General features: G+C 45.9%; 1 long non-coding RNA gene and 1 other non-coding gene across 2 annotated transcripts; both read right to left on the bottom strand.

The window, feature by feature from the left end:
* Positions 1-1,009: 1,009 nt before the first annotated feature.
* Positions 1,010-1,843, bottom strand: LOC125729253 (uncharacterized). Its single transcript, XR_007389706.1, has 3 exons — positions 1,706-1,843; positions 1,239-1,355; positions 1,010-1,150 (listed from the first exon to the last, which is right to left on the bottom strand). It is a non-coding gene; the product is annotated as an uncharacterized LOC125729253 (long non-coding RNA).
* Positions 1,844-5,302: 3,459 nt separating this feature from the next.
* trnad-guc (transfer RNA aspartic acid (anticodon GUC)) lies at positions 5,303-5,374 on the bottom strand. The gene has a single exon. It is a non-coding gene; the product is annotated as a tRNA-Asp (tRNA).
* Positions 5,375-21,571: the final 16,197 nt, after the last annotated feature.

Consider the following 21,571-nt stretch of genomic DNA (forward strand, 5'->3'; position numbering starts at 1 on the left):
CTCTCCATGGGAGATGCTGACACATGCAGCACCAGTCAAAAGTATGGACACACCTGCTCTTAATGCATTTGTCTCTATTTTAGCTGTTATTCACCTTATAGTAAAAGGCCTTTGGGCATGGAAGTTATGCATATGAAGTACTGCAAAGACAAAATTTTTGTCTCTTCAAAATAGGAGCCATTGGCTTCGATGACAGCATTGCGGACTCAACCAGCTAACATATGTACCCACCTGGACCGTTTCTCCAACAGTCCTCGAGTTTCCACAAGTTCTGCGCGCAAGCTGGCTACCTTACTCTTACTCTCATCCAACTGATCCCAAACCAGCTCTATAGAGTTTAGGTTGGGGGGCTGTGGGGACCATCTCTTTCCTAGTTCACAAGGTAATAAGCTACTTGCATAACCTTCAAGGTGGGCTTTGGGTCATTATCTTGCTGAAAAACAAGTCATTTTCAGTAGGTGTGTCCAGAATTTTTAACTAGAATAGGAGCCAGCAACCCTAGAACAATTTGGGGGTTAGGGTCCTTGCTCAAGGGCCCAGTGGTGAAATCACTCTGCCAACCCTGCCAACCAGCAACCTTCTTTTCATGGGCAAACATCACAGAGCCACACAACACCCCTATGTTAACAGTAAGAAGTGAGTGACTGAGCTGTGTGTGTGTGTGTGTGGCTCAGCTGGTTAGGATGCCAGCGTTATCATCAGAAGATCACTGGTTCACATCACTGGTGATCACACCACTGGGCCGGCGAGTTTGCTCTAGGGACAGGCTGACCCTGATTTCTCAAAAAAAAAAAAAAAAAAAAAAACATTCTTCACTTTGGATAAAACTGTCTGCTAAATATTTACAACATTAAGTAAATAAAAGTGAAAGTCTCCCTCTTTATATGACAAGACATCCGCAGCTTGCGAAGGACAGTCAGTCCGTAACGAGTACAAAAAACTGCCTTGCCGATCGGCTCTTCAAAGGTAAATAAAGATTAAGGTTATGACGGCGACAAGCAAAACGGACCTGGTACGTGGAAGGCGGGCTGCTCTGAGATGCCAGGCAGGGGTGCGATAGTCGTGGGGGCCGCCTGATTTTTAACGACTGACCCTGGAAAATGATGCCGTCGAAGGCCATTGCCTGCGTGGTCTCATCCACGGACCGAAACTAGGGCAGAACGAAGAACGTCGTTAATCAGGGGAAGGCTGCGGTCTCCGCCTGGACACAGCAGCCATTAGGCAGGAAAGACTCTTACTTCAAGGAAGGCAAAGTTCTTGTCCTGGTTTATCTGAACAGCGAGGACGGGATTGGTGGGACCTTGACATAAGCCAGCCAATCGCATCTGGGTATTGAAGAAATCCGCCATGGCCTCCTAAAAAGACAGGCAGACACACTGAATGAAGACAGGCAGACGTCTGAAGACATCAAAACAGGCAAACGAGAAAAAAAATGACTGACAAGTCTAGTACATTTATCTATTTATTTTGCGGACACTTTCATCCAAAGCAACATACATTTCATTGAAGAAGCAGGACCAGACAGTTCCTAGAGCAAATAGTGCTTAAGGGCTGCGCTCGGGGGCCCAATGGTGAAATCACTCTGCTGCCCAAGGGATTTGAACCAACAACCTTCTTGTGACCGGCTCAGTGTCCTAACTCACTGAGCTACACATGACACCAGTATGCATGACAGAAGGCAACGCGGGACTTTGCCTGGACTCACCTCCGTCAGGCCGAAGGGGATGTTGCCGACATAAAGCCGCCTGGCCTGCCGGTCATCTGGCTGCCGACCATCGGCACCTGGGTGGGCGTCACTGCCACGCCGCTGGTGGTGGATGTTGCCAGTAAAGCTATCGTGGGGATCTGCCCTGCAGCTGTGGGAGGAGAAAGGGCTTCAAGACCCCAACAGGGACGGCCAGAACATCCGGATCGTCGCCTTCATTTGCTTCTAACCCCTAGGTTTAAGCTCTCTTCACACTGTCTGAAATCATCCCAAGTGTTATTCCCTCTTTGACCAGCAGGGGGGAGGAGGGCACTCCAGAATAAATGCTTTCATTGCAACCAATATACCATAACCTTGCAATACTGAACTAGCACACATGGAAGCGTCGCATCCAAACCTTGCATTGCCTTGTACTGCATGGGGGTGATGTGCTCGAATCCCGGAGGGGGAACATCCCAGTACTTGTATGTCCTTTTCTTACGGCTTCTCCGAGGAGAGTAGCTGCCCAAACACAAAACAGAAGGTTGTTTTCCCCAAACAATACAGTGTAAACACTCAGAATCTGGCAAAAACAAACAGATGGCAGAATGTTTACATTTAACTTTGGATCGCAGGCAGTTTAAGGTCATGAGGGGTGTGACCATGCGCCACTTTTTAGGCTGGCTTTGAGGTCCCATCGCTATGGCGGGGGCTACTTATAAACGCCAGTTAAAATTTAATATGGGTACAGTCCCCCTTCCCACCACGAAGAAACCAATTGGTTGATTGTGAAAGAAACTTGTTAAGAGGCCTCAAACCATGCTAGATATCAGCTTCAGTGCCTGTAACCGGGACCGTGAGGGGGGGTACCTGTGCTTCTTGTGCTCGCGTGAGCTGCTCCGTCGGTCACGACCCTTGCGGTCGCGGCTGCTGCTGCGCTTCTCGTGACTCCGCCCCCTGGAGTCCTTGCTCCAGCGGCGGTGCTTCTCGCCACGGCTCAGAGACCGGCTGCGGCTACGCTTCTTGTGTCGCTCCTTCTCCCGCTCTGGGGGACGACACCGTGGTACCAGTGAGACGGTGGGCGGAGCGACATGACTGCCCCCCTACCATCCATTTCGATAAATCCAAGATGTGTAACTCAGAGGGATTATGAATGTGTGTCCGGATGGTTGTGGGTTTGAAGCCCATGAGTCACAGAGTAATCATATTACCAACTTCCTGGGGTGCTGGATGCTGACTGACCCAGCGCTATGCCTTAAAAGTCACTTACGGAGACCAAGATGTGGTACGGGGTCTAACTCCCCAGTTTCCTCACCAGAATGAAGCACCTCCATTCAATTCACATATTCAATCACACCCTCCTGAAACAAACACACCCATCTCTCAATGGCTAATAATTTCAAGGCACAAGGACATCCCCTTGAATGTCAGTCTGTTGTGAAACAATAAAAACATAACCAGACTAATTAATGATATAGGAGCACAGTGGTGAGTACAGTTGCCTCACGCCTCCGAGTCTGGAGGCCTGAATTTTGCCTCTGCTCTCTGTATGGGAATTTGCCTGGAATAGGCTCCAGGGGAGCCTGACTAAGATAACTGGTTGGACGATGGATGGGTAATTAATATCGTTTCAATCTGACAGACAGCACTTTATTAAACTAGCAATAAAATATCACCTTTCTATCCCAGCAGGTCCTTCATATAGAAGCTTAAATAAATCCCTGAAGGTGCAGTTTTCAGTGAAGCATTTAAACGCAGGTGCTGCTCGAGGAATCAGCTTCATGCATCAGTTATAACAGCGTTACGGTAATGCACCGCTGCAAAAAGTTACAGACACGGAGCGGCCAATGCATCTTACGTAATCGGTTAATAACCAATTACCGCAATCGCAGGCATAGTCAGAGCGCAGATATGAATGACTGGAACTGCTAGTTTATCAAACACGGCGGCACTTAGTGCTCGTCTAGCCGAATCAGGTCGTTTCGAATGACATTTTAGTGATTTAGTGATAAGGAGCAGATATGACAAGATTGCCATTTGATAGGTACATAAATCAATCCTACTTTCGACTCCGTTGTAACGCATGTTGTATATTTCAGTTGCGTTAGTATGGCTTAAGTTTATTCAGTTTACTGGATTCTCTGCACTTTAATGAAGTTATATGTGTATTGTTATATAACTGTACATCATTGTTAGTTACTGCTATCCGCTGTAAAGGTAGATACAGGTGCAAGACTTTGCAATAACGACCTAAAAGCAGTTGTTATGATTCAGGGAACGCGGCTGATTTTTAGAGTCTATACATCATGAAGAAACGGCGATCGTGTGAGAAAGACTTATTCTGTACGGATGACAGGGCCAGCATTTCGGACCCAAGGGAAATGCTATTGTGCATCGGAAAGAGACAAAATCATATCATTATATAGAAAACTCGTCGTAGTATTTAAAAACCAAGTAACTAACACTGTTATTAAGTGCGGACTTTAAATCAAGTGGTCGCGGTCGTTTTTATTTGCATAAAACTTTAAACGTGATCTTGAAAATATAACGCTTGCAACAAACATCCATGCATAGTGTGTTTACTGCGAATGAAATACGCGGGTCACAATTTATGATCCAAGTGTATAATGGTAAATAATTAAATAAATAAAACCGCAGGCTTTCACATCGAGTGCACCCCAATAACGTTTCATTGAAATGTCCATGTTATGTACGCCGGGCACTGATGGATGCAGGCCTAGCGATCTCTATAACAATGCCAAGCAAAGAATGTCACTGATTTACCAAAGCGGTCAGTTTTCGGGGATCCTGCGGCAGCTGGGAGAAGAAGAATCGGGCAGGTTTCAGAATCGGCGAGCGCTCGGATAAAAGGCACCGATTTCCCAGCCGCGCTTTTCTTTTCGGAACCAGCAGAAGTGCCCTCCGCACCATTCCTCGGCGCTAGGACACGCCGGCCACTTTATTACCCTAAAACAGGGAGCATACACCGATCTTCAAAGCCAAACTTACCTTGCCGATTTTCGCTTAACTGCTTCTCAAACTCATCGAAATCGGACATTTTTTCAGTCCGTACTAAAGACGTATTGCAAAATAAGCAGAGGTCCAACAGTAGGCCTTTGAATGGGCTACAGGCTGCATTGGGTTCTGCTGCTTTTTCTTCCGAGTCGCCTGCCCCTCCTCCCCCGAAGTCATCGGCTCTTCCTCGGTTGTATCACACACAGGTTCGGAAACATTCGATGCGCATTACCGTCCCCTCCTGCACTGGAGGGTTAAGGACAACGTGATTATATCGAACCAAAATTGAAATGTGCAAGTTGACTTTCCTAGTTATACGTCTTCATTTTTATTCTGGGTTTAACAACCATGAGTTTATGACGTATTTTACATGATTAGTTGGCGACTGGACCTTATTGTTTATATCTCTTATTAAGGATCCATCCATCCATACATCAATTATCAAAACCACACACTTACAATCCGAGTCTAGTTTCATATGCTGCGCTGCTGAGCGACCCGCAGAATATTATGCATGAGTACAAGTCACAAGCCCCGTTTCCACTAACACGGGGCCGGTTCTAGCTTGGTGCCTTTTGAGACCGAGGCAAAAAGATGCAGACTCTCCCCGTCGGGGAATCGAACCCCGGTCTCCCGCGTGACAGGCGGGGATACTCACCACTATACTAACGAGGAGATGTACGCGCACTACTTTTACATCTTCAAGATAAACAGCGGATGACTACTAACATTTGCGAGTAATCAATGACTGAGCTTCATGTCATGACCATGGTGCTCAAGAGAAGAAAAAATACATAATGTACGTCCACTGATACCAGAACAACCATATAGCTTTATACTAAGACGATGATTAAACGGAAAATTCCTTTACAAAACACTGCCACAAAAATCATAGTTTCGCAATATTACATCGTGCAACGGGACACAGTGTAAGTACGTGAAGTCGGTAATTAAATCAAGAAAAAAAAGTGAGAGGAAAAGAATACTTTTCTATTATCATATTTTTCTAACTGGCCAAACTGAGTCATATTTTGATTATACACACTAACAGAAAAACAGTGCAAATCTCCGGTAGTCCGTTTCACTTGCGCTCCGCTATGGGGCAGTAACAAGCAGAGCTTAAGTGTGGAAGGAAAAAAAAAACACAGGACAGCATACAATCCCAACTTCACAAACGCCGGAGATCGAGATGCTGTAAGCATGACAATTAACATCTTTATCCAAGGGAACAGCTGCAAGACACAGATGCCGCGCCTAACAAAGGTAGGATCGATTCCGAAGTTCAGGCATTTACAGACGCGGACTCTTCTGGAGTTGATTTTTTTCGGGAGATACGCATCAACTTCAAAAGTATGAACCGCATTATATCTATATCTGTTATGACGTTGTAGCTATTGATACTGATGCATCACAAAAATAATTTAAATGTTTTTTCATTCTGACATATGTTCGTTCGGACGAGGATTTTATTATATGAGATAAGTTTTAAATGAAAACTTTTTTTAATCTATATGATTAATTCTCGAATCTAAGCCAGACTTCACATAAATCATTCATTCATAAATATAATGGAACATACAACATCCAGGTATCCATGAAATTTATGATCAGGCTATACGTTTGTGATAACAACAAAACAACACAACATGTATATTTACAATATATGGGCCTATTGTTTATATTGCCTCCAAATTATAGCCAGACAATAACGCAATAGGCCGACATCAAACTATTTTCATGTAAAACAAAAGTGCTGGCAGTTTGCTTGTGCTTACAGACCCCGCCTTGAGCCCATCCAGAAAGATCCCAAAAATAACCGACAAGCAAAGGTTGTAACAATCTGAGCATGTTTAGTTTAATGTAATCAGGAGCCGAATTAATAACGCGAATAAATGATCAAACCGAAAGTCTGTAGTCGGGAATATCCGATAACGTCTTTGACGTGCAGTTAAGATAGTCAGAGGAAAAACCTTGTAGTTTACTTATATATATGCCTAAATATATGAGTGTTGTCTCTCCGGTGATTTAATGATGAATATAACGATTACATATCAAATCACACATTAAGCAATTATTATATTACTAGGTTGAACGTTTTCACTATGTCTGTCGTCACCTTGATTTCACGATTTTGACTATTCTTCTTATCCAGATTGAACAAGTCATTGTGGCGATGCAAGATCCCGACATGGGGATAAAGATGAAGAATCAAAGACTGTTAATCACAGTGATTCCACATGCGATGACAGGTGCACGATACATATTTTACTTTTTAAAAATAATTTTTCATGCCGCCCGGGTTGTCTTACACCCGGCCGTGCAGTGTCCCGGGGGCCGGGTCCTAATGGTCATTTAAGCCCTTCACAGGAAAGCCCATACATCGGCGGTCTTCGGGAATCCTGTGCATTAAGACTGTCATCGATCTCCTTGCGCTCATATTTATTTATGTAATTTATTTATCGAGTTCAGCGTTTTTGATTTATGACGGCTTAATGCATTTCTCGACTCTAACTAGATGCCTTCCTCGCTATGCCTTCCCAGGAAATGATATCGTGGAGTGGCTAATTCAGAAGTACTCCATCATGGAAGAAGGTAGGGCCGAGAAGTATGTAGGGAAGCGTTACCTGGTGCTCTTATGTGAGGTTAATCGATTGTTTTTTTCCCTTCGTGACGACGATGGCGCCCCTGCTGGCGAAAGACGTCATCAGGTTTTTTTTTTTTTTGTAATAAAATAACAGAAATAAACGAGTCTTTTGAATAATAAATACAAATGAAGTAATAGAATTTGTCATCCATACAACAGATTAGCCTAGCTGCATTTATGTGTAAGCATATGCAATTCACGTGTCTGACAGAAGCATGTTCTGTTCCATTGATATTGCTGAGCCTGTGAATTAATAAATGTCAGAATTGAGCTTGTCCATAACATAGACACCCCATTCGCCTGAAGCTTTTGGGATTTTCTTCCCCTGGCGTCAATTTATCTGCTGAATTATTTATCTTTCTGCTGAGAGGCTATTAGTACAAATAATCTGTAGGCCAGTCCCGAGTCGCGCCGCTACGCATGCTGAGCTGTACGGTTTGATAGTCCCGATGCAAACTTCGCTGATAGCCAGAGGCAGTCAGTCATGCCTGGAGAAATATCGCTATCCGTCTCCCTCATTATGCACTTCTGCAAGACGCTGTTGTCCTGAATTCCCGGGCGATGCAGATGAGGTTTTTAAATAGCAAGGGAGCAGATTTCCCTGATTTACAGCCCAGATTGGAAAAGAAGTCGGAATGGAAAGGAGGGGACTTTTAGGCAGTAGATGGCAGATGCATTAACAGACTTGAATGGGCAAAAAACCTGTTGCCCCGGGTAAGCAGTTACCCCTCCCTGTAAACACTAGGCTTCCCCCTAGCAGCGCTGTTGCTGCGCCGGTCTGAAACCCCCGGGAGCGCCTGACTGCCAATGGCCGCGGAGGCAGCCGGAAAGTGGAAAGTCCCAATTACTCGTAATTAATTATAGTTCCGATGAGGAATGCACCATCCCCGCGGCTTATTCTGTGCACCATGTCAACGTTTTTTCCAGTTACTTGCTATACCGTAAAATAAAATATAATATGCCTACTCAGTTTCTAGTTATCGTGTGTTCTACTGTATTCCACTGACAAAAATTTAGAGAATTACTATGCCTAAATCTGGGCTACGAGTAGTGGATTTGTTTGAGCTTTGAGTAGTTTACGTGGAAATGAGTGACCACTTTGTGTGTTTTCAGAGGCACTTCATGTGGGGAATCTGATCGTGAAGCACGGCTACATTTACCCCCTAAAGGACCCCAGGACGCTCGTCCTGGGGCCCGACGAGACGCCGTATCGCTTCCAGGTAACCTAAAACCACGGTTTCTTCAGATGGAGGGCAGCGCGAGAGGGTGGTGGCCATGTGGGGGGGCACGCATATCGAAACTATTCGTTGGAGAGACTGCGGAATTACCGTGTAGGACAGTATTTCTCAATCTGGTCCGGGCTCCAGAGCTGAGAGGGTGCAAAAACGTAGACTGTCTGGTAGGGAGCTGGGAGGGAGCAAAAACGTGGATCATCTGTGTGTCGCCGAGGACCGGATTGGGAAACACTGATGTATGAGAACCAATGCCAGTTAAAGTAGCAAAATGCCTTCCACCCGCCTTGTCCCTGACATGTTAAATCACAAAGCACCTTTGTCACGCTGCTTCTGAATAGTTTCAAATGACAGCATCTCCTTTTTGCTAGACTCCGTACTTCTGGAGCTCTCAGCAGTGGCCAGCCTCCGAGCTAGATTACGGTGATTACCAATTATTAATCATGTGCTCGCCTATTACATCATTACTTCCCTTTACTAGAATAATAGAAAAACACAGTTTCTTGCCATGTCTTTCTTTTGCTCTTCTAAAGCGATTTATTTGACTAAGAAGAATATCAGAAAGCAAGGGCAGCTGATAGACTATGAAAAGGTAAGAGAAAATTTTTATTTATGTACATTTCAATGCTATTCTTATTCGCTGGTCTGAAGCATTGCTTGATGAGATCATGTGATAGCTGAATGCTCATGGGAGTTTTACTTACACAAAATATTATGAGGGTAGAAGGAAAAATGATTGGTTCAGAGAGATAACCAATTAGATTGTACATGAGGTGGATCCGAGCAACTAGAGGAGGCAGGAGCAACCAATCAGATGTCTTGGTCCTGCCTCCTCTGCAATCTGATTGGTTATCTATCCGAACCAATCATTTTCCTTCTGCCCTCAGAACATTTTTGTGTAAGAAAACCTCCCACCAATTATGCACATAGTAGGATCGCACATAGACATCCACCAACTTGCCGCCATGTTGCGTCAGGGTCAACGCATTTTAGGTTCTCATCAGTAAGAGGGTTTGTGAATCCGACACTGCCAGCTGATATCCTGGGAGGGGTTCGGCCTGTGAGTCATAACGTGAACCCATGCAGCAACGCAGCCAGCCGTGCGACCTGGCAATGTCGCATTTAAACATCGTCTCCGCAGGACAGCTACAACATGTTGCACAAACGGATCAACCACACCTGGGACTTCGTGGTGATGCAGGCGAAGGAGCAGCTCAGGTAAACCCCACCCCAGCCCGGGGAATACTGTCGCATCGAGCTATGAAATCAATTTCATAAATGCACACAAGGGGACAGATGAGAATGGATGAATAAATCTCGTATTAAGAGGATGATGATGTTACCTAAATTAAAAAGTAACATGGTGTGTGGTCATAATTTCCCTCCTATCTGTTAAATCAGACCTCAGCCTAAACACTAGAGTCGGAAATCCATTTCTAAGTGAAAAAGGAAACAGAAAAATGAAAACCCTACCTTGCAGTTCAGTGATTACCGCTATATGCTAATTACCCCAGTATGCTTTCTGACTCTCCATCGACTGCTCTGCTCCTACCAGGGCAGCCAAACAGAGGCGCAAGGCGGACCGCATCGTGCTGGAATGTCAGGAACAGGCCTACTGGCTCGTCAACAGACCGCCAGTAAGCACCTCCCCCGAAACCCCTGACTCCCTACATCTGCCCCGGCGAAAACCCAGTATGCTGTGATTAGAGTAAAGCACACACTGGGTAAACCTGAACTCAATGCACCTTGGCAGCTCGAATATCGCCTCAGGCTGGGGGCGATTCTAGGATTTTTTTGAGGTTGTGGGGCAGAGTGGTGGCTCTGGGCCTAGGGATCTGTGCAAGCAAGTGGAAGGTTGTTGGTTCAAATCCTGTGAATGCCCAGAGTGATTCTACTCCGTTGGGCCTTTCAGCAAGGGCCTTAACCTGCAATTGCTTTGTCCTGGGTATGACATTAATCTACATGCAGGCCTGTTAGGAGATCCTTCAACTTACAGGGGAAACTTGGCAGGATTGGCAGGAAGGCATAGGCAGGGTCCCATTCCCCCACAGAGAGCTGGGGGGGTTGTGCAGTTCTCTCCCACGACAACGGGTTTGTTCAATGAAGGAAGGCAAAGGAAACATCTGTAAGGACATATGGAACATTTCCGGTATAATTTTCGATCTCCGTCATCTCCAGAGCATTGAGCTCAGCAAAATTCACGGGGGGGGGGGGGGGGGGGGGGGAGTTTTATCTTCGTTAAGTAAGACACACAGAGTGTCTCCATGCATACTTTGTGGGGGAGGAATATATCACTTCAGGCCTGATAACCCACTACTGCTTCAGTGTGATCATGAAATATTTACTTAGCTGGGAAGAAGCCTATGTTCTGTGGGACGAGAGCTTTCAGAAGACAGACAGGACAGCAGGCTGCGGGAATGAGCAACTGCACCCTCGCTGAGTGTAATTTGGAGTTCATGAATAACACAGGAGAGTGGAGAATGAAAGTGTGGGACAGGAGCAGAGTGTGGTGTGTATCTGGCTTAATCCCGGCCGTCACTAGGGCCCCTTTCTGCTGGGTGCGCAGCATCTCTCAGGGCTAATAAGCATCAGCGTTTATGTGGGCCATTATCCCCATCCGGGGCGGCATCAGGAGGTGGGAATGGCAGCCACGCAGCTGCGGATCACATCCTAAATTCAGCTTATTTTGCAGATGTACCTTTTATTGAGACTAGAGCAGTTGGGGGTTTAGGGACTTCTCTCAGGGGTCCAGTGGTGATGTCACTCTGCTGACTGTGGGATTTAAACCGGCAACCTTCCAGTCATAGGCGGCGACTGCCAACCCGCTCAGCCACACACCACCTTCATTGATGAAACCCACCGTTTTGACGCCAATTAGACGGAAACACAGTTGAGCCAAAAACCACGCAGCGTAGGGCCCCCCAGTCAGGTGCTGCTCGTGTTTAAAAGGCAGGGACGCTCTGCACTCTGGTACGGCCAGGTGGACGGGGGAAGCTGGGGGGGGGGGGGGGGATTAAAACCAGCAAATGACAAAATGGCCACTTCCTGCCTCCTTTCTCTTTGCCCGAGAAACACGAGACGCATCGCTAAGACTGGTGATGCTTGGATCTGGGAGAGAGGAGTGCGAAGGGACTGGAGACGGCCTGAAGCTAAAATGCAGACATGCTGTGTTTGCGTCTCCCCCCCCACCACCCCCCCCACTTGTTGGGCCTTTTAAACGAGCTGGAAGAGGATCCCACCTCCGGAATACCGGATCCATTATCTGACCTCTATTCCTGCGGCTCAGGCTTAATGCTGCATGTTAGCGGAGAGATAATGGATGTAATTGCAAATAGCAGCGTAATAATTTGCCAAATAGTCTCTCTGCTGTTAAGTCCTGAGCTGATCTGAAGCACTTTAATTGGGATTTAAGGAAACCATGTTAAATCAGATTGCATTCAGTATCGACATTTGGTTAGTTTATTCTGTAAAGCAGGGTACCCCAGTCCTGATCATGGATACTGTGTCACCGACTGGCCCTCCAGGACCGAATGGTCCTTTTGGAAAGCTGTCACACTGTCCCCTACTGGGCAGTGTCGCCATGGGCTGTACCCAGTGGCATCATGGGAAATGTGACCAGTAGTGCTAAGGGGTATTAATGCAGCGTTAGACCGGCGTCAGTCTGCTTGAGAGAAACGAGCTCACTCTTCATCTGAAGTTCAGCTAAGGATTTCTCACCCTCTGATTTTCTGCAGCCGGGAACATTCAGCGTTCAAGAACAAGGCCCTGAGCGAAGGAACCGGCACAACTCCCGAGTCCAGCTGGTCTGAGCTTTTTATTAAGCATATACATTTTTTCCGTAATGCCAGTACCTGCTGTTTATCGCCTCTGTCAGTCACAGGACCGGATCCGGGCAAACAAGAGAGCCGCTCGGGGCCTAGATAAGATCAAAGTCATGAAGAAAAAATATGTATATTAATATCTATATATATATGGCAGCTATAGGCAGAATAGGCTGTTGCCTTGGGCCCCCAAATTACCCAAGGAAGTGAAGTGATAATCAGTGTTTTTGGTGGGAGGGCATCCGAGGGAAGCTCGTGTGTGAGTGTGACAGCACTTCGTTGTGCTCATCTTTCTGTCTCACTTCTTCCTCACTTCCTGCTCTCGTTTTCCATGCTAACGTAAGTACGTCAGCAGTCCCACAATACATACTCGTAATAGTGCTATATTATTCATGGTTTCTAGACTGGATGTCTGCTTAGTAAAGCCAGGAGCTGAGTGTGAGCAGAATTCCTACTGTCTGATTCCTTGCATGTGATTCGCTCGTGGGAGTTTTACCCTCACAAAAATGTTCTGAGGGCAGAAGGAAAAATGATTGGTTCAGAGAGATAACCAATTAGATTGTAGAGGAGGTGGGTCTAAGGAACTAGAGGAGGCAGGAACAAGACATCTGATTGGTTGACCCCCCCCCCCTCCTCTAGTTGCCTGTATCCACCACTTCTACAGTCTGATTGGTTATCTCTCTGAACCAATGAACCTTGTGCCCTCAGAACATTTTTGCGCAAGTAAAACTCCCATAAACATGTGGCTTATATCATGTTTAGAGACGGTTTTGTTTCTTCCTTCTTTACAGAACAGAACGCGGACTACTACAAAAGAGAGGTAAGCCTGAAAGAATTTAGAGTGAACCTATTTCAGCTGATGGGATGGTTGCCAAGAACAACCAAAGAGGGTGATTAAGTGGGCTCTTAAGAATGCTGTCATAAGAAAATTGCTTCGGAAGGATCTACATCTGTGTTGTCGTTTTCTTTTGTTGGCTCTCAGATATTGACAAATTCTGTTTAAAGGTACAACAGCATGGCTCTTATCAGGCTTGGATGTGTACCATGCTGTGCCTTTTTTCTGACTCTTATATTCCCCGTGTGATTTTTCATGGCTCCGACACCAGATTGAACACATCAGGAAATCCCTGGGCCGCTCGAGGGTCAAGTCCTCCATCTGCCTGGAAAGGTTGGATAACAGCCTCCCCCACCTACCCCCCCCCCAACACCTGTGATTCAGCCTCAGTCCCAGCATAGCTGGGGGACCACTGGTTCGACACCAGTCCACATTAGTCCCTAACTGGGGATATCTCTGGGTATTCTGTATACTGTGCCTCTGATTGGTGGGGGGGGGGATCTATTTCATGTTAATTCTGACAAAAATGCTGGGGACTGCTCTTTGTGAAAATCTAACCTCGTTATTTCGTTCTTTCGTCCATCTGCCCATCCATCTTTCACCATAAATCTCAGAGTCACACATATCCTGGATTAATGATGCCTAACTAATATTGAAACCGGTTGACTATTAAACTGAATTGAACTGTATTTAACTGCAAATAATTACTTAATATTGATCAGAAGGTCGCCGGTTCAAGCCTGGCTTCAGCACACTTGTGGGTCCTTGAACAAGGCCCTTAACCCCCAGGTTCCTGGGAGCCTCTACGGGCAGCTGCCCTTTGCTACCAAGCTTTCTCTCACCTATGGAGAGCAAGATGGAGGAGATGAAAAGAGAATTTCCTTATAGGGTTCAATGACGTATAATCATTTCGTCACCATTTCGAGCTCCAGTTTGCTGGAATATGCCAGCATTGAACCTGAATATTTGATGACTTGCAAGGATTATAGAAAGTAGGACTAAAACTGGGAATGGCTGGTCTTCTGTGTTCAGCTTCCTTAAGTTCAGCGAGCAGTACCTGAACCATGACCCCCATGATGCAAGGCTGCCCCCCCAGCAACCCCTGGATAACAGATGACACGGCACTCTGGACGCTGAATGCCGACATGTGAGTGTGCGTTACCCGCGCCCCATCCTGCCTCTTCAGGGCCACACCCCCAGAGGTGACTGTCGTCTCTTCACTTCCACGCCTCCTGGTGCAGGGTGGAGACACCCACCAAGCTGCGGGTGGAACGATGGGGGTTCGGCTTCACGGAGCTCCTTAGGGACCCTCTGGGACGGTGCAAGTTCAGGGAGTACCTGGAGAAGGAGTTCAGTGGTGAGCAGCATGTAGACCCCCCCCGCCCAAGTAGATCAGCTTCATGGAGGCATCGTCAGCAAGTAAGAATCATATTCATTATTTGATCACTGCGGGCCTATTTGGGCAGTGTGTGACTCAGCAGATTGGGATTCATTGCAGGAGGTCATCAGCTCAAATCCCAGAGTCAGCTGAGTGACCTCACTATTGGGCCGTCGATCAGTTACTCCAGGGACTGACTGACCCTGCCCTCTCAAAAAAAAAAAAAAAATAGGATCTAGCATCTGCTAAATTAATAATCATGATCCCTCTATGAAAGGCAATTCTCCTCCATATTGGCATCGTGATGAGCGCCTCCTGCAGGTAGCTGATGCATGCGCTGTTTCATTCACAGTGGAGAACCTCTGTTTCTGGGAGGCCTGTGAGGACATCCGGCACGGCGAGAGCGCTACGATCCCGCAGAAGGTGGAAGAGGTCTACAAGTGAGTGCGACCTTGTGGCCCAGTGGGACAGTTTGCATCCCAGTTGAATTTAGAGCAGGCCCTGATGTGGCACTTGCTTACTCCCAGTGGGACTGCAAAGCTCAGGCTCATCACTTCCTTCCCCCCAGGCAGTTCCTGCCCCGGGAGCCAGCAAGTGGGTAAACGTGGACAGCAAGACCATGGAGAAGACCCTGCAGGGCATGAAAAGCCCACATCGTTTTGTCCTGGATGACGCCCAGATGCACATCTATTTCCTGATGAAGAAGGTAGGAGCATTAACTGTGCACAGCCATGAAAGTGGATGACAGCTTCATTAAAACGGGCTCTCGGCCTCTCCTCTCACCCTCAGGACTCCTACGCCCGCTATTTAAAGTCCGATCTCTACAAAAACATGCTGGCTAGAGCCATAGAACCACAAGAGACCAAAAAAAGGTAAAACTATTATCTTCTATAAAAGGGGTCTTTCTGTAATATATTCCATGTATTTTATATAAGGGGATAAGACTCATATTGGTGTGGGATACACACAGGTTCTGTTTCTGGGGTTGTTAACGATTAATTCCAGGGATTTTTGGGCTTAGTGTGAACTGCTGGCTTCAGCTTAGCTTCGTCACTAAGACTACACAGAGTTCTGTAATGTTAATTGCTTTTGCGTCCCCTGTGATGCTCTCCAGTTTCTGTTTGTAATTCCACGGTAGTCAAGGATTTTCCAACATGGCTGACTTAGAAAAGGCAGTGCCACAAGTGTTAGCGGAACGCTAACATGTTCTCCTTCCCATCATGCCCCAGTGTCTTTCCCTTTGTGAGACGCCAGCGGCACTCCAGCCGTAACCCTGCCCTTTTCGCCCAGGCCTTAGAGGACAACGGCAAGACCAAGTCCCTGGGGTCACCAGCAAGTCCCACAGCAGCCTGCTCTTCCTAACACTGCCTCCTGGGGGGGGGGATGCACTCTGAGCTCACTGCTGCCCCACAGAGGCTGTTTGGGGGCGGTGCTCTGCTGCTCTATTTGACGCAGTCTTCCAGGATTTTTAACTTCGGATGTATTTTTATTATAGTGTCATGTTAAATAAGAACAGACTAAATTATGGTTTAGATCAGAAGTGAGAAAAGTCCTGTGTCTCTATATATAGGAAAAGTTTATTTCATTAGTAACAGACAAACCATAGTTGAGCCAAATATTGCCTTATTACTAAGTAATAAACATCTGCATACAACTTTCACTGAAACAATGGTTGTAATAGATAAATAGCCATTTAAAACTTGGCATTTAGCTCAGTGCTTATAATGTGGATTGTGTCCCATATTCCAGATCAAAACTGTGCAGTTTCGAACCTGCTTCATGTCTGCTTCAGATTCCAGCAGCTTCTCTCATCCTTTGTTCATTTACTTCTTCAGCATTTCTCAATAAATTAAGCAAGTTTTTAATTCACCTTTAGTGGAATTCTGTCACTTAAATACCAAAATAGAATAACACAGGTGTCGTACTTTTCAACCATTTTTCTTTTGGCTTATAAACGGCATGTGCTACTCTGAGATCACTGACCTGCTGGAGATGTGGTTCGGAACCGCAGGTGACCTCGAGTTCTTTTTTTTTTCCTCCGTGGAGGGAATCAAACAACAAAAGAGATTAGCCAGAGATCCACCCTGCACGGACTTGCTGGTATGATGGGAACGGGACCTAGATTTACTGGAAGCACAAAGAGAGCAAACTAAATTCTGCCCAACAGACAGGCGGAACAAATCGCTACAAAAGGTTTCAGTCACCTGTCTCCCCTGCCAGGACAGCACCTCCCTCCCACAGCGCACCAACAATACATTATACTATTATACCGTGTCTTGGAAAAGTATTGGAATCCTACTTAGTGTTTTAAAAAGCAGCACATTTCTAAATTATCTATATCCCAGTCCCTGAAAGCTATAACTAAAGATTACTGAGGGTAAGATGAATCTCTGCTGCATCTCATAAGTTCATTAAAAATCGAAACTTCCTTTCTTTCAGAACTGAATTTTCTGCCATGTTGGTCTTTAAAATTGTCCATTCGGCTCCAACAAGCTTTCGAACTCCAGTTTGAATGAAATATTGGGCTGCGAATGTGAAGTAGACAGGGTCATGGTGAGGAATGCGTCAGGAATATGGGGCGTGTCTGGAAGTCTGTGTCCATCACCAAAGCCTGTGATATTCATTATTGGCGGTTTGTTTATTGGCTGCTAAGGCTCACAATGGAAGCTCAATACTAAGTGTTTTGAATTACTGAAGTTTGCATGTTGACGGAGCCGGGATGGATGGATGGATGGATAGATAAATGTTTAATAATACATGCAGTACAAGTGTCAAACTAACTTTACCAGACAAGCCCATTAAAACGAGGCTCTCAGTTTCTCTTGAAATTCTTATGTAAAAAAAAAAAAAAATAATAATAATAAACTACTTTGCATGTTACTTTTTAATAGATTTCCTTTTTAAAAAATTAAATCTGACTACGCAAATCCTTCAACTCCTACACTACCCATCAAGGCAATCCTCAGGATTCCAGCAGCACAGAGTTAACTGATGTTCTGCGCGGTTCTTAAAAATGCATGAAACTCGCGAGATAAAAATAAAACAACCGCAACAGAGAATACTGAAATTCCGTCTTCATATTACTGAAACATACAGGATTAAGAGACAACATGAAGTTGGGAAAGGGATTGGTGGGGGGGTGGGGGGTGGGATTAAAGGCACTGTCAGCATAACATCATAAAGACGGCACCGATGTCCATTTGCCATGGATTATGTTGTATTCTGCGACTAAAAAGGACCCATAATCTGATTAAGTTCACATCAGACTAATGAGTGAATCTTCTCTGACAGCATTACTGACGCATAGCCCGCCATCCAGAGCTGCATTAGTGCGTTATGGGTTTCTAAGGCCCACCTTAACACAGCAGGGAAACACGTGCTGCTTAGTACGCTATTTCTCGGATCTGTAACATCGTAAGGTCACAGTACAACGTCGTGTCTTTCTGCAACTTTATAGCAGGGCTGAACAGCCAGGTGGCATTTTGGGCATTTTCAAGGTGAGCCGATGGGTAGGCGAGCCGGCAAAAATCTTGGGGAAACCCCCCCCCCCCTTTCCCAGTCAGCAAAATTTATTGCACAGCAAAAGTTATGGAGACCCCAGCTCTGTAAAATTTACTGTGGGAGTCCAAGGAAACTTTAAAAACACAATATCTCAATCTCCGGAGTCCTTTAAACCTAAAAAATATACAAAGAAATCTATGCTGTGATTCTGCTAGAGAATTTGGGCCCCATGAATGCATATCATATTGGGCCACAAACCCACACCAATGCAGTTATGTTCCAAGTTTTTTACTGTCCTAATCTCCCCCCCTTAACTGCGCCCCAGACTTGATGTTCCACGTTACAATTTCAACCAAATGTTGTGTGTTAAAAAAAAATTAAATTGTGCACCAAAATTTTTTAACATGAAAGCAAGCATTAATAAAACTTAATCAAATGTTGATTTTTTTTTTTTTATATATAGAATTTCTCATTGTTTTGCTGATATCTGGGAAAACTGGGTTCATGGATCGGGATGGAAAGGCATGTTCAACGCACATTTTTTTTTTAAATATTGATTTCCAGCAACTAATAAGCAAATCGAGGGAAATCTGCAAGGTACAAATCTGCAAGGTACAACAGAACCGTTCATCTCATTTTCTACCCCGTCAAATCGCGTCCCAGGCTTTCTGGACCTCCCACTGAAATGCATTCAGCGACATCCACCTAAACAATTGCATTACCCCGGCAACGGGACTGCAGTAATCTCATTTAGTCTGAGAATTTGTGTGTCAGAAGGTAGAAAATTAGGATACGGACACGTTGCTCAAAGAGTGCCACGGAGTCACCAGCAGTATCATCAAACACGCCATTTAATACAATAATTTTTTTATCATTGTTTGTATAAATACAAATGATTCTTATTAAACAGCATGACTGACTCGTGCAATACAAATAGGCATATGCATCAAAACCTTTATTAGATTTCAGAAATCACAGAAGAAAATCAAGCTTGGCAAAATAAAAATTATGCAAAATTATCCAGTATATTTCAGCCGTTTCTATAAATGTACGCTAAGGTGGTACTTGCCAACGCCGAAACAATTCTCTCATCCAGTCACAGTGCTCTTTAAAATGGAGATACTTTAATTTATTTAAGGTTGAGTTAAAACACGACATTTAATATTCAGAATAAAATCAAATCTGATAAGGGATTCACATCGTTTACCGTTTAACTGGTATGTCCATTTTCGATAGGCTTGTTGGGTGGGTAAAAACCCTATTTAAACTGATCAGGGTCACTTAGGCAAGTTCACCTTAATTAAAAACAAAATAACTAAACAGCACATAACTAGTCAAAGTGTAAACTCTGCTGTTGGCAAAAACTGTACGGCTGGACCCCCAAGGGCACCAGCGACTGTAGGGCCTTGCTTGGCCAGTAGGGGGGCCCCCCTTGCACGTGACATTGCAAGGATTTGTAAGTTGTAGGGCGCAGATGGGAAACGAGGTGGGGTAAGAAGCATTTAAAGTGCGGAGCCACATACAGCCATGGGGGTGGGTTTGGGTTTCTAGCACAGCCTGCAAAGACCAGAATAAGTTCCTTTCCTCAACACACTAGCGCCCCCTTGGCCAAACACGACCCATGGTCACCTTGCAAATCATTAAGCTGCCCTGAACCCCACTCTGCTTTCAGTAAGTGCCATTTAAAAACAATGATATACACACATTTTCAGGAGAGCACCTGTGAAGTCACCCCCCCACACACACACACACACACTACTGGCATTGTTTGGCACCCGACCCATGTAAACCTGACCCCGATTTGCATAATTTATTCAGGTATATATCAGAAACCAGGGTTTCTGCACCTAGAGGCTGTACGGCGCAACAAGAGACAAATCGCCATCAAAAACACAGGACCTGGAGAATCACCCGGGGTGGGGGGGATACATACTGTCACGTACTGGCGTGGGTGGGGGAGGACGCAGGCAGTGTGGCAGTCAGCCAATGGGCGAATTCACGAGAAAAAACACTGTATGTTAAAAACCGCTAGCATCCAGCATGAGAGAAAAAGGTCAAAGCGAGTCAGGGTTTTTCCGGGGGGGGGGGGGGGGGCAGGGTTGGTCTTACCTACACTGGCATGGGAGGGGTGGGAGGCATTGGTTAATGGTACAATGTGCAAGACAATTATCTGGGAGAGGAAAATTAACTTCCCCTAAAGTAAAACTAAAGTCACAAGAAAACTGTGGTACCCTCTGTCAATAGACCACACTCAAAAACTCTGAGTAAAAGAGGAACGTTATTGGCCTGGCTAATCTCTCTCTCTCTCTCTCTCTCTCTCTCTCTCTCTCACACACACAGCTTGAAATGCTTTTTACACATTTACACTAATGTATATCACAATGCTACCAAAGCTTTGCAAATGACCACAGAGCGGGACTGACACCCAAGTGTGTGTAGAACCACACACACACACACACACACACACACACACACACACACACACACACTCACTCTCTCTCTGAAGTGCTTTAAAAACATAACGGATAAATTATTTTATGTGCAAACTGGGAGGGGGCAACAAAAAGTCGCAAAACACACATGGAATCGATCCCCTCCCCCATCACAACCAACCCTCGGTGAACGAAACCAGAAAGTCAGTCATTGGCATCCCGGGTTCCGGACTTTGCTGAAATGCACGACCGGTGCGGGTTCTGGCGGGGGGCTGACTGGGGGCAGGGGGGGTTGGCCTGGTGAGCAGCGCGGCAGTCGCCTTCCACGCATCACGTCTGTGCCAGCTGCAGCTCCTCCAGGCCGTCTTTGCCCAGGTGGTAACGGGCCAGGTCCTTCCGCGTCACCAGTCCCACCACCTGGGCACCGGGAACATGATTGGTACGTAGAACAGGGCATAGATAGCTGGTTATGTTATGAGGGAGGGGTGGGAGTAGCACAGGAAACCAGGGTGATAACCTTGATCTAGATGGATGCCCAACGGCCACTGGCTGAAAACCGATGCAGTAATTTTCGAATTTTACAATGAGAATGGAGATATGTGCTGGAGATGACGAAGGCCTGAGGACCTCGCAAGGCAGACGCACCTGGTTGTCACTGTCCACCACAATGAGGTGCCGCAGACCAAGGGCCCTGAACAGCTTGAAGACACGAGGAAGCGACGTCTCCTGAAAAAGAGGCAGAAGAACACAGTCGCAGAACATGACTGTTTAGTCAAATGTGTCTCTGGTTCTCAAGGACCAAGACCAAGGCTGAGACTGAGACTAGTACCTGCGTGACAGTGTAGGGGGTGGGATTCATGAACTCCGTCAGGTCCATCATGCACTCCCTCTCGTCTTGGGACACATGGATGGACTGGATCGGAGGGAAGCGAGGGTAGGCATCCCGGAAGTCCTTCAGCTGCAGTTTGCGCAGATTGAGACGAGAACGAGCCCGTTCCACAAACACCTGGTTGAAAAGAGTACACCGGT

This window comes from Brienomyrus brachyistius, unplaced genomic scaffold, assembly GCF_023856365.1.
Source record: "Brienomyrus brachyistius isolate T26 unplaced genomic scaffold, BBRACH_0.4 scaffold596, whole genome shotgun sequence".
Classification (NCBI taxonomy): domain Eukaryota; kingdom Metazoa; phylum Chordata; class Actinopteri; order Osteoglossiformes; family Mormyridae; genus Brienomyrus; species Brienomyrus brachyistius.